Source organism: Camelus ferus, chromosome 3, assembly GCF_009834535.1.
Source record: "Camelus ferus isolate YT-003-E chromosome 3, BCGSAC_Cfer_1.0, whole genome shotgun sequence".
In the NCBI taxonomy this organism is placed as follows: Eukaryota; Metazoa; Chordata; class Mammalia; order Artiodactyla; family Camelidae; genus Camelus; species Camelus ferus.
Window position 1 is genome coordinate 100,472,636 of NC_045698.1, and position 9,340 is coordinate 100,481,975.

Consider the following 9,340-nt stretch of genomic DNA (forward strand, 5'->3'; position numbering starts at 1 on the left):
AAGTAAACATGGAAATAAAGGAGATATTTCCAAACTCCATGAAGGCAAGGACCCTTTCTGTCTTGTTCTTTGCTATATGTCCCACTCCTGGAACAGAGCCCAGTATGGAGTGGGCACTCAGCACATCTTTTACAGAGTTATAATAAAACACTGAATTAACAAGACAATATCACTTTTACTGAGTTGTTTGGGAGGCCAAATGAGTTAATGAAAAGTATACAAATATTACTTAAGATTCTTAAGATATTTATTGTCTTATGTTTAAACACCTGAGTACTCCTCCCCCTCCCCAAAAACCCAAAACAAACAAACAAACCAACAAGCAAACAACAAAGACTCATTATTGTGTATTCCTAGAGTGTCCTGTACTTTACTTTGGTAGCACATTACAATGATAGTTTTTTATTTCTGGATTCATTTGTTCAATGTCTGTCTCCCCCTACTAGAATATAATAGCTCTGCGACGGCAGGGCCTGTGTCTGTTCACCACTATACCGCTAGCGCTTAGTAGGTACCCAGTGGATATTTGTTAAGTAGGGTCAATACAAATATAATATGAATATAATGTACAATTGTTTTACAATTGTAGAGAATACAATATAAATATAAATAAGATCCTAAGATCAATAAAACCTTAAACCTGAATATTAAGCAAACCACCTTTTACGTTTATATAGCAATTGATATATTATCCAAGTGAGTTCTCCCACTCTGTTCATCTGTTTTATCTTTTCCATTTCCATTAAACCAGTCCAAACCCCACCACCAGATTACTCCTCCAAGTCATCAATTAAATTATACATGCTCCTCCTCAAGTATCTATAGTAAATCCCTATTCCAGTGTATAGAGATCCCAACTCCCATTATGGTATTTATTTAAGACCACCATCTTTCACCTGATCCTTTGTAGAAGGCAAAACCTAGCTGATGCCACACGCTGGTATTTAATTCAATTAAAAAGTCAGTAAAAGCAAGGGAATCATTAAAACAAACAAACAAACAAAAAAACAAAGCCCTGTACTTTCAAATATTAAGCTTTAAAACCTAAAACCTATCATTGAACACTTATTTCCTAATCCTTTGATGATGGTCTGAAGTGTTTGGGAGCCCAATGACTGGAGTTCCGTGCCTCCATTCATGTATAAACTACAGCCATCAGTACAGCTTAGCTGTTAAGAGCCCATTTGGCTAGATAGCTTCTGCCTCTACGAGAAATGTAACCTTGGGCAATCTAACTCTCTGGGCCTCGGTTTCCATCATCTGTAAAATGGGGATGATAACAGTACTAACTCAAGTTATTATAAAGATTAAATAAGTTTGAAATGTTTGATGTGCTTAGACTAATTCCTGGGATATATAAAGTGTTTAATCATCATTAACACTTATTATTAATAAGTAATGTTACTATTTCCCCAGTTTTCTTTAAACTAGAGCAAGAAATGAAAAGGACTTACAAAATAATACAAGTATAGTGTTCTAAATTTTTATGATTCATTCCCTTCTATCCTTGCCCCAGTCTACTAAAGTTGTCTTACATCCACCTAGTTTGACAGCAATTGTTTACAGGGCATCTTTCCATTTAGAATTTATAGACTAACAACTGTTTCTTTCATTACTCATATTTCATCATTTTACTTAGTATTTAATCAAATCAAGTAATTACAAGAACAACACAAATGGAATAAACATGTTTTGGGGGGAAAAACCACCAGGAACTGTTAGTAAGCAGAAAGTGTAACTGGTGGGTAACAGCGCTGTGTGGAGTATAGGAAGTAACCTTAGCTCCAGTGTTCAGCCTGCCCTGCAACACTTGGTGTGTCTTCCAGGGAGAGTGGAGAACTTGGATTAGTTGAAATGAATGCATCAGCAGTGTTGGTTAAGAGAGAGCCTGATGAAGAAAGACCACAGTATATACCACATTCATTCCCATCTTTACTGTTGTTTATCATGTATTTTTCCTTTCACATAAGGACACCTCTTGTAACTTACTCTCCTGTAGCCCATGATTCCTTGACATGGCTGTGTTTCCCTTCTATCCTCCAACCCCCCCACCCCCCTTTAAATCTGTGATGTTAAATGTACATTGGAATCCCCTTAAAAAGCCGAAAATAGGCTTAACCTATGATCCAGCAACCCCTCCATATATCTGGAGGAAACTCTAATTCGAAAAGATACATGCACCCCAATGTTGAAGGCAGCACTATTTACAGTAGCCAAGACGTGGAAACAGCCAAAATGTCTATCAACACATAACTGATGAAGGAGTTGTGGTATGTTTATATAATGGGAATACTACTCAGCCATAAAGAATAAAATAATGCAATTGGCAGCAACAGGGATGGACCTAGAGATCATCATTCTAAGTGGAGTAAGCCAGAAGAGAAAGAAAAATACCATATGAGATCACTTATATGTGGAATCAAAAAAAAAAAAAAAATGGAGGGGCACAAATGAACTTATCTCCAAAACAGAGACAGACTTACAGACATAGAAAACAAACTTATGGTTACCATAGGGGAAAGGGGTTGGGGAGGGATAAGTTGAGAGTTTAGGATTTGCAGATACAAACTACTATATATAAAATAGATGAACAGCAAAGTCCTATTGTATAGCACAGGGAACTGTATTCAATACCTTGTAATGGCCTATAATGAAAAAGAATGAAAAGGAATGTGTGTATGTGTATATATATATCTCAATCACTATGCTGTACACCAGAAACTGACACAATGTTATAAACTGACTATATACTTCAATTTTAAAAAGCAGGTATTAAATTTATCATTTCCCAAAATAAATTACTCTGAGGCTATTAAAATTCCCATCTCTAATTTAAAAAATCTTATGATATAGCAGGAAGACGTGGAAAAAATGTAAATTGGAATCAAATTTGTATCATGTTTGTATGTATTAATAATTTTGAATATGATAATTCATTGAATATGTTAATTTTATATTAAGCCAATGCAAGCAGCCTTTGTGGGTTGTCAGAACTTACTTTCAAAAAAATTATTCCTGAAGCTATCATAGCTATTAGATGCCTCCTTAAAATAGTATCTAGACTTAAGGAAATACCTCTATTCTTGTTTAACTTTAAAAAACGTGAGAGGCTCAAAGGAACCCAGCTGAGCTCTGAATGCCCCATCTCTTTCTGCTTCAGTATTTGCGTTTTACACCCGACATGCCTTTTATAAACAATTCACACTTAGAACAGCAAGTTCTTAATCATAATTAATTCCACTTTGGTACTTCTTTTTATAATTGGAATTAACATTCCCACACCAACTGGGAAATGCTAAATTGTTACCAGCATCCCTGGTGTTTTGCTGCTTCTCATGATGCTTTCAATGATTTCATCATAAGCAACTTAAAATATCACAAATTGTGGTCATATGCATGGTAGACTCTAAGGGCGTCCTGTTAAGTCTATATTCTTTACACCAGCAGAACTCAGTTTTAGCAATACCTGGTCCAAGGATGAGGTAAATAGCAGCAGATAAATGAGATAAATGTTGCCCTGAGCAGGAACCTAATGTTTTTAGTGTTTGGCGACATTAGAACCAGCACACTGAATAATTGTAACAAGTATTACGTACTTTGTTTTTCATTTGTGGCATTTGTGGCTGGCCATTATGTCATTAGCTCTCTTCCTCTTCTGATTTAATCTCCCTTTGTGTCCCATGTTCCTTTGGAAGAGATTGTTTCAGTCTGCTCCATTTCTAGGTGGAAACTCTCAGCTCATTTTTGACGACCTGCATTCACATTTCGGTGCATATGTGTTATTTACTAGGTCACACTGGGTTATGTTTTGTTTTGTTTTGGGCTAAGTCGGAAATAGTGGAGTTAAGAGATCAAAACATCGTTGGTATAGGGATCCCATAACAAGATACGAATGTACTTTGTATCAGACTCTGAAGTGTTACAAAAGCCATTTGGAGAACTTTTTAATTTAATGTCAATATTCATCAATTACATTTTCTCTAGCTTCCTGTGTATTTTTCAACATAAGACCTGTCTTTGAAATCCTGTTCTATTACTTAACTGAATGAGCAGGGGCCAGTCATTCAGTTCTTCTCAGCCTTGTTTTTCTACCTGTAAAGGAAGGGTAATTATAGCCCCTACCTACTATACAGGAATCAGTAAGTCGAATGGGATGGTGCAGACAACAGGAGTTTTTAAACACCAAACTTGGGAAAACAGGGAGGGATGTGTAGCATTTTTGCATCATTAATTCACCACAACAAAAGTAATTACTAATTCTGTTGAAAACTGTCATTGCCTCTCTTCACTCACTTCCAAGATAATCAGTGCAATGAGTGTCCTGAAAGTGTCAGCAGAGGAGGGACAATTCAGAGGTGGGCTGGAGCCAGGTGTACCAGCCTGGGGAGTTGAGTGCTACATTTTCGGTAAGTTTTAAATCCATCGTTAATCATGGCCAAACATTAAAAACTAAATTATTTAGAAACTTACAGTTAAACAAAATATTTTTAAAACAAAGGTATCAAATACTCAAAACTTCACTTCTTAACTGGTTTACAATATTTTATTATTATCTATGTTTTAAATTTTTTTCCGTCTGTTCTGAATAATGGATATCCTATAATGGTATGATAACAGTGTCTCTCCCCAGCTCTGCCTTCAGAAATGTTATTTCAGTAGTTTGAGATCAATCATGGTGGAGTATTCACACTACAGCAATTGGAAAACACTGTAAATCAGAGCTTGATTTATTTTGTTTGTGTTCTGAACCTAAGAAGGTGATAGAAGAAAATTTAAAAATAAAGATTGAACTTCAAAGTTTGTTCATTTATGAATGACAAAAAATTGAGGAAATATTTTTCTGGTACTTGAAAACTATTATCTGATCAGTAAAGAAGCACTCACGTCATTGACAAAGTGTAGTCCAGACATATATTTTTGTTGTTTCACTTTCAACTCACTCATTAATGTGAAAACATCAAGCAACATTCATGTCTGAGCCTCAGTGGCATGAGCAACTTCTTTGCTGAATTAAATATTAACCAAATATGATCAGAATTACAGCTATAGGCAGACTATGGATACAAGAGGTTGGCAAAAATCATTGAAACCATTCTGCAGAAATCAATGGGTTATGTAGATAGAATTAACTGTAAAAGATGTTATATTTTATTTTTTGTAAATTGTGTGCTATGCTTTTTTTGTATCAGTAAAATTTATAATAGAAACACAGATACTCCCTCCTGGCAGTTGTTAAACATTTATCAGCACAATGATTATGGACATAATCGAATTTACTCTTTGAAAGCTCATTCCCCGTGACACATGGAACCTGAGTTGTGGGAGCTAAGACAGGAAGCAGGGGGAGCAGTGAAGAGGCAGGCACGTTGGTCCCGGGGAAGACAGAGATTGGTACTCGGGTGGTGGCGATGGAGGTGGGAAGCTATGGGTGGACAGACGAAGGCAAAGCAGTCATTGAGCAGCTCCGTGGAAGAGATGAGTATTCAGGGACCGCCTACGCTGAAGGGATTGCGTCTGGAGAAGACTGAAGAGGCTCCGTGGTTGGAGGAAGTGAGTGTACAGACAGCTGCAATGAGAGAAGGAGTCAGGAGCAGGATGTGGAAGGAGGGAAGGAAACAGAGGCAGTTCCAGAGCTCAAGTCAGTATCTTTGAAGCACATGGAGAAAGTCAGGCTTGACTGCCTTGCAGTGAGAGTGGAGAGGGAAAACCCCAAATACCAGTAACGTGCATGACTGGAACTCATATCCTCAGAAGTTTTCTTACTCATCTAGCAATTTTATTAAGACTTTTGCCCACATAGAGGGTTTATTTGTGCATCCCAATGCCTTGACCCTATCCCAATCTACAGATGATTTTTTCCCCTAGCATTTGCCCATTTTAATTGTAAAACTTCTCTCACTCAGTCAGCCTGTGCTACACAGATAGTGCTTCCTCTTTTGATCCTCCTCAGGGTCTTGTTATTCTTTGCTGTGTCACAAAGACGGTCCCAACCATAAGCCACTCTACTCTATTGCCTATAACAAGTTACCAGCAAGCTCCCGGCTGCCACAGCTCTCCCTGCTTCCCCCTTCACAAACTACAGCCTACACTCCACACTGCAGGTTGTATGTTTTAGTCTGAACGTTTTGCAAGAGAGATTGTTAAATTGTATGGAATTTTAAAAATAGTACATGTTTTGCAAAAAAAAAAAAAAAAAAAAGGAACCACTTCCTCCTCCCCTTTCAACCAGCCTCTCAATCCTAATGACCAGAGAAAGGAAAATTTCTCAACCAGACACCACACTGAGGATTCACCGTGGATACATCAATTTGGTTTACTTTGGTATGCTGATATTAGTTATTTTATCAACAGTTTCAATTAACCGTGGAATCTGTATTAACAGAAGGGACTTTCCCAACTAATTTTCCCTCCCATTCATCGATTTCTTCAGCAAATTACAATTTCTCCAACAAAATAGCAAGTATTACATATGAGGCCCCCGTGTAAGGCTGCAGCAATATAAAAATGACTAAGATACAATCTGTGCTCCAGAGGAAATGGAGAAAGATACAGTAACAAGTCATTATCAAACCAGGCAGACTTGCAGAAATGTGTTGATAGACGGGTAAAGGACTGCATATGCATCAAGAAGTCACCTGCAGGGTGTCCAGCGTAGTCCAGCAGGTGCTTAGCATGCATGAGATCCTGGGTTCAATCTCTAGCACCTCCATTAAAAAAAAACAAAAACCTAATTACCTCCCCTCTCCAAAAGAGAGAGAGAGAGAGAGAGAAAGAGAGAAGTTACCAAAAAAAAAAAAAAAAAAAAAAAGGCACCTGGGTGTTTAAGGACAGGGAGGTAGGTATGGGCATGGAGATGGGGGCCAGGGAGGGTTTCTAGAAGATGAGCATGACTGGTTTGAGTTATGAAAGGTCTCCTCCAGGTTATTTGGTTATTTCTCATGAAAGTAACACTAAGAAAGCTTGCCATTAGTACTTTATCAGGACATTTTTTTGGGTGCATTTAAAAGAAACCCAACTGTTAAAGCAGAAAAAAAAACGTTTATTGAAGTCAAGAGGAAGTTTAGCTTTGGGCATGGTTGGATCTAGGGGCTCAAATGATATCGAAAGTGCTCTTAGCTTTACTTTCCTATGTTTGGGCTTTATTCCTGGGAAGGCTATCTCCACCTGGTGGCCTGCAGCACCTGGATTGAAAACACTCTACCAGCTTAGTAACTTCAGTGGAAAGAAAATTCTTCTTTTCCAGTCATTTTAGTGGATGTCCCTGGGAGGAGCTTCATGGGTCTAGTTGGGTCATATGCTCATCCTTGGACCAATGAGTATGACCAAGGGATGTAAGGGATGTACACTCTGATTTGGCAAAGCCTTGGTCACGTGTCCACCAGTGACATCTAAGAGTAAGGTACCAATGAGAGAGAGTGTGGGCGAGAGAGAGGGGAGAGATGCTCCTGCAAATAATTGGTCTTTTAAATTAAGGTAGGAGAAAAAGGCACGCAGAAAACAACAGATGTCCACTACAACAGCTGTTTATCAAAATATTAACAATGACACAAACATCATATTTTACATTTTAAGGGAATTCGTCATGACCTACAATGTTTGTCAGCACTGGAAAGAACCCTGAAAATTAAGTATACTTGTTACAAGTCCTAGTGATTTCCCTTCCTGACTTTAATAGAATAAGGTTCCTAGAATTGCCAAAGTATTACTGAAGAAAAAGAAAGAGGCTGGAGGAATAACTCTCCCAGACTGCAGACAATACTACAGAGCTACAGTAATCAAGACAGCATGATATTAGTACAAAAACAGACATACAGACCAACGGAACAGAATAGAGAGCCCAGAAATGAACCCACAAACTTTTGGTCAACTCATCTTCGACAAGGAGGCAAGAATATACAATGGAATAAAGACACCCTCTTCAGCAAATGGTGTTGGGAAAACTGGACAGCAGCTTGTAAATTAATGAAGCTAGAACACTCCCTTACACCATACACAAAAATCAACTCAACATGGATCAAAGACTTAAATATAAGACAAGATACAATAAACCCCCTAGAAGAAAATATAGGCAAAACATTATCTCACATACATCTCAAAAATGTTCTCCTAGAACAGTCTACTCAAGCAATAGAAATAAAAGCAAGAATAAACAAATGGGACCTAATGAAACTTACAAGCTTCTGCACAGCAAAGGAAACCAGAAGTAAAACAAAAAGACAACCTACAGAATGGGAGAAAATCTTTGCAAGCGATGAAACTGACAAAGGCTTGATCTCCAGAATATGTAAGCAGCTCATACAACTTAATAAGAAACAACCAAACAACCCAATCCAAAAATGAGCAGAAGACCTAAACAAGCAATTCTCCAAGGAAGACATACAAATGATCAATAGGCACATGAAAAATGCTCGATATCACTAATTATCAGAGAAATGCAAATCAAAACTACAATGAGGTATCACCTCACACCAGTCAGAATGGCCATCATTCAAAAGTCCACAAATGACAAATGCTGGAAAGGCTGTGGAGAATGGGGAACCCTCCTACACTGCTGGTGGGAATGCAGTTTGGTGCAGCCACTGTGGAAAACAGTATGGAGATTCCTCAAAAGACTAGCAATAGACTTACCGTATGACCCAGGCATCCCGCTCCTCGGCATATATCCAGAAGGAACCCTACTTCAGGATGACACCTGCATCCCAATGTTCATAGCAGCAGTATTTACAATAGCCAAGACATGGAAACAGCCTAAATGTCCATCAACGGATGACTGGATAAAGAAGCTGTGGCATATTTATACAACGGAATACTACTCAGCCATAAAAACTGACAACATAACGCCATTTGCGGCAACATGGATGCTCCTGGAGAATGTCAATCTAAGTGAAGTAAGCCAGAAAGAGAAAGAAAAATACCATATGAGATCGTTCATATGTGGAATCTAAAAAAAAAAAAAAACAAAACCAAAAACAAATGAAGCATAAATACAAAACAGAAACAGACTCATAGGCATAGAATACAAACTTGTGGTCGCCACGGGGGCAGAGGGTGGGAAGGGATAGACGGGATTTCAAAATTGTAGAATAGATAAACAAGATTATACTGTATAGCACAGGGAAATATACACAAGATCTTATGGTAGCTCACAGAGAAAATGTGACAATGAATATATATATGTTCATGTATAACTAAAAAGTTGTGCTCTACACTGGAATTTGACACAACATTGTAAAATGATTATAAATCAATAAAAAATGTTAAAAAAAGTTTCAAATAGTGCACCAATGAATTGACTATTGCTTTGCAAAAACAGTACCTCTACTTAATTGAGCCCTTTTCA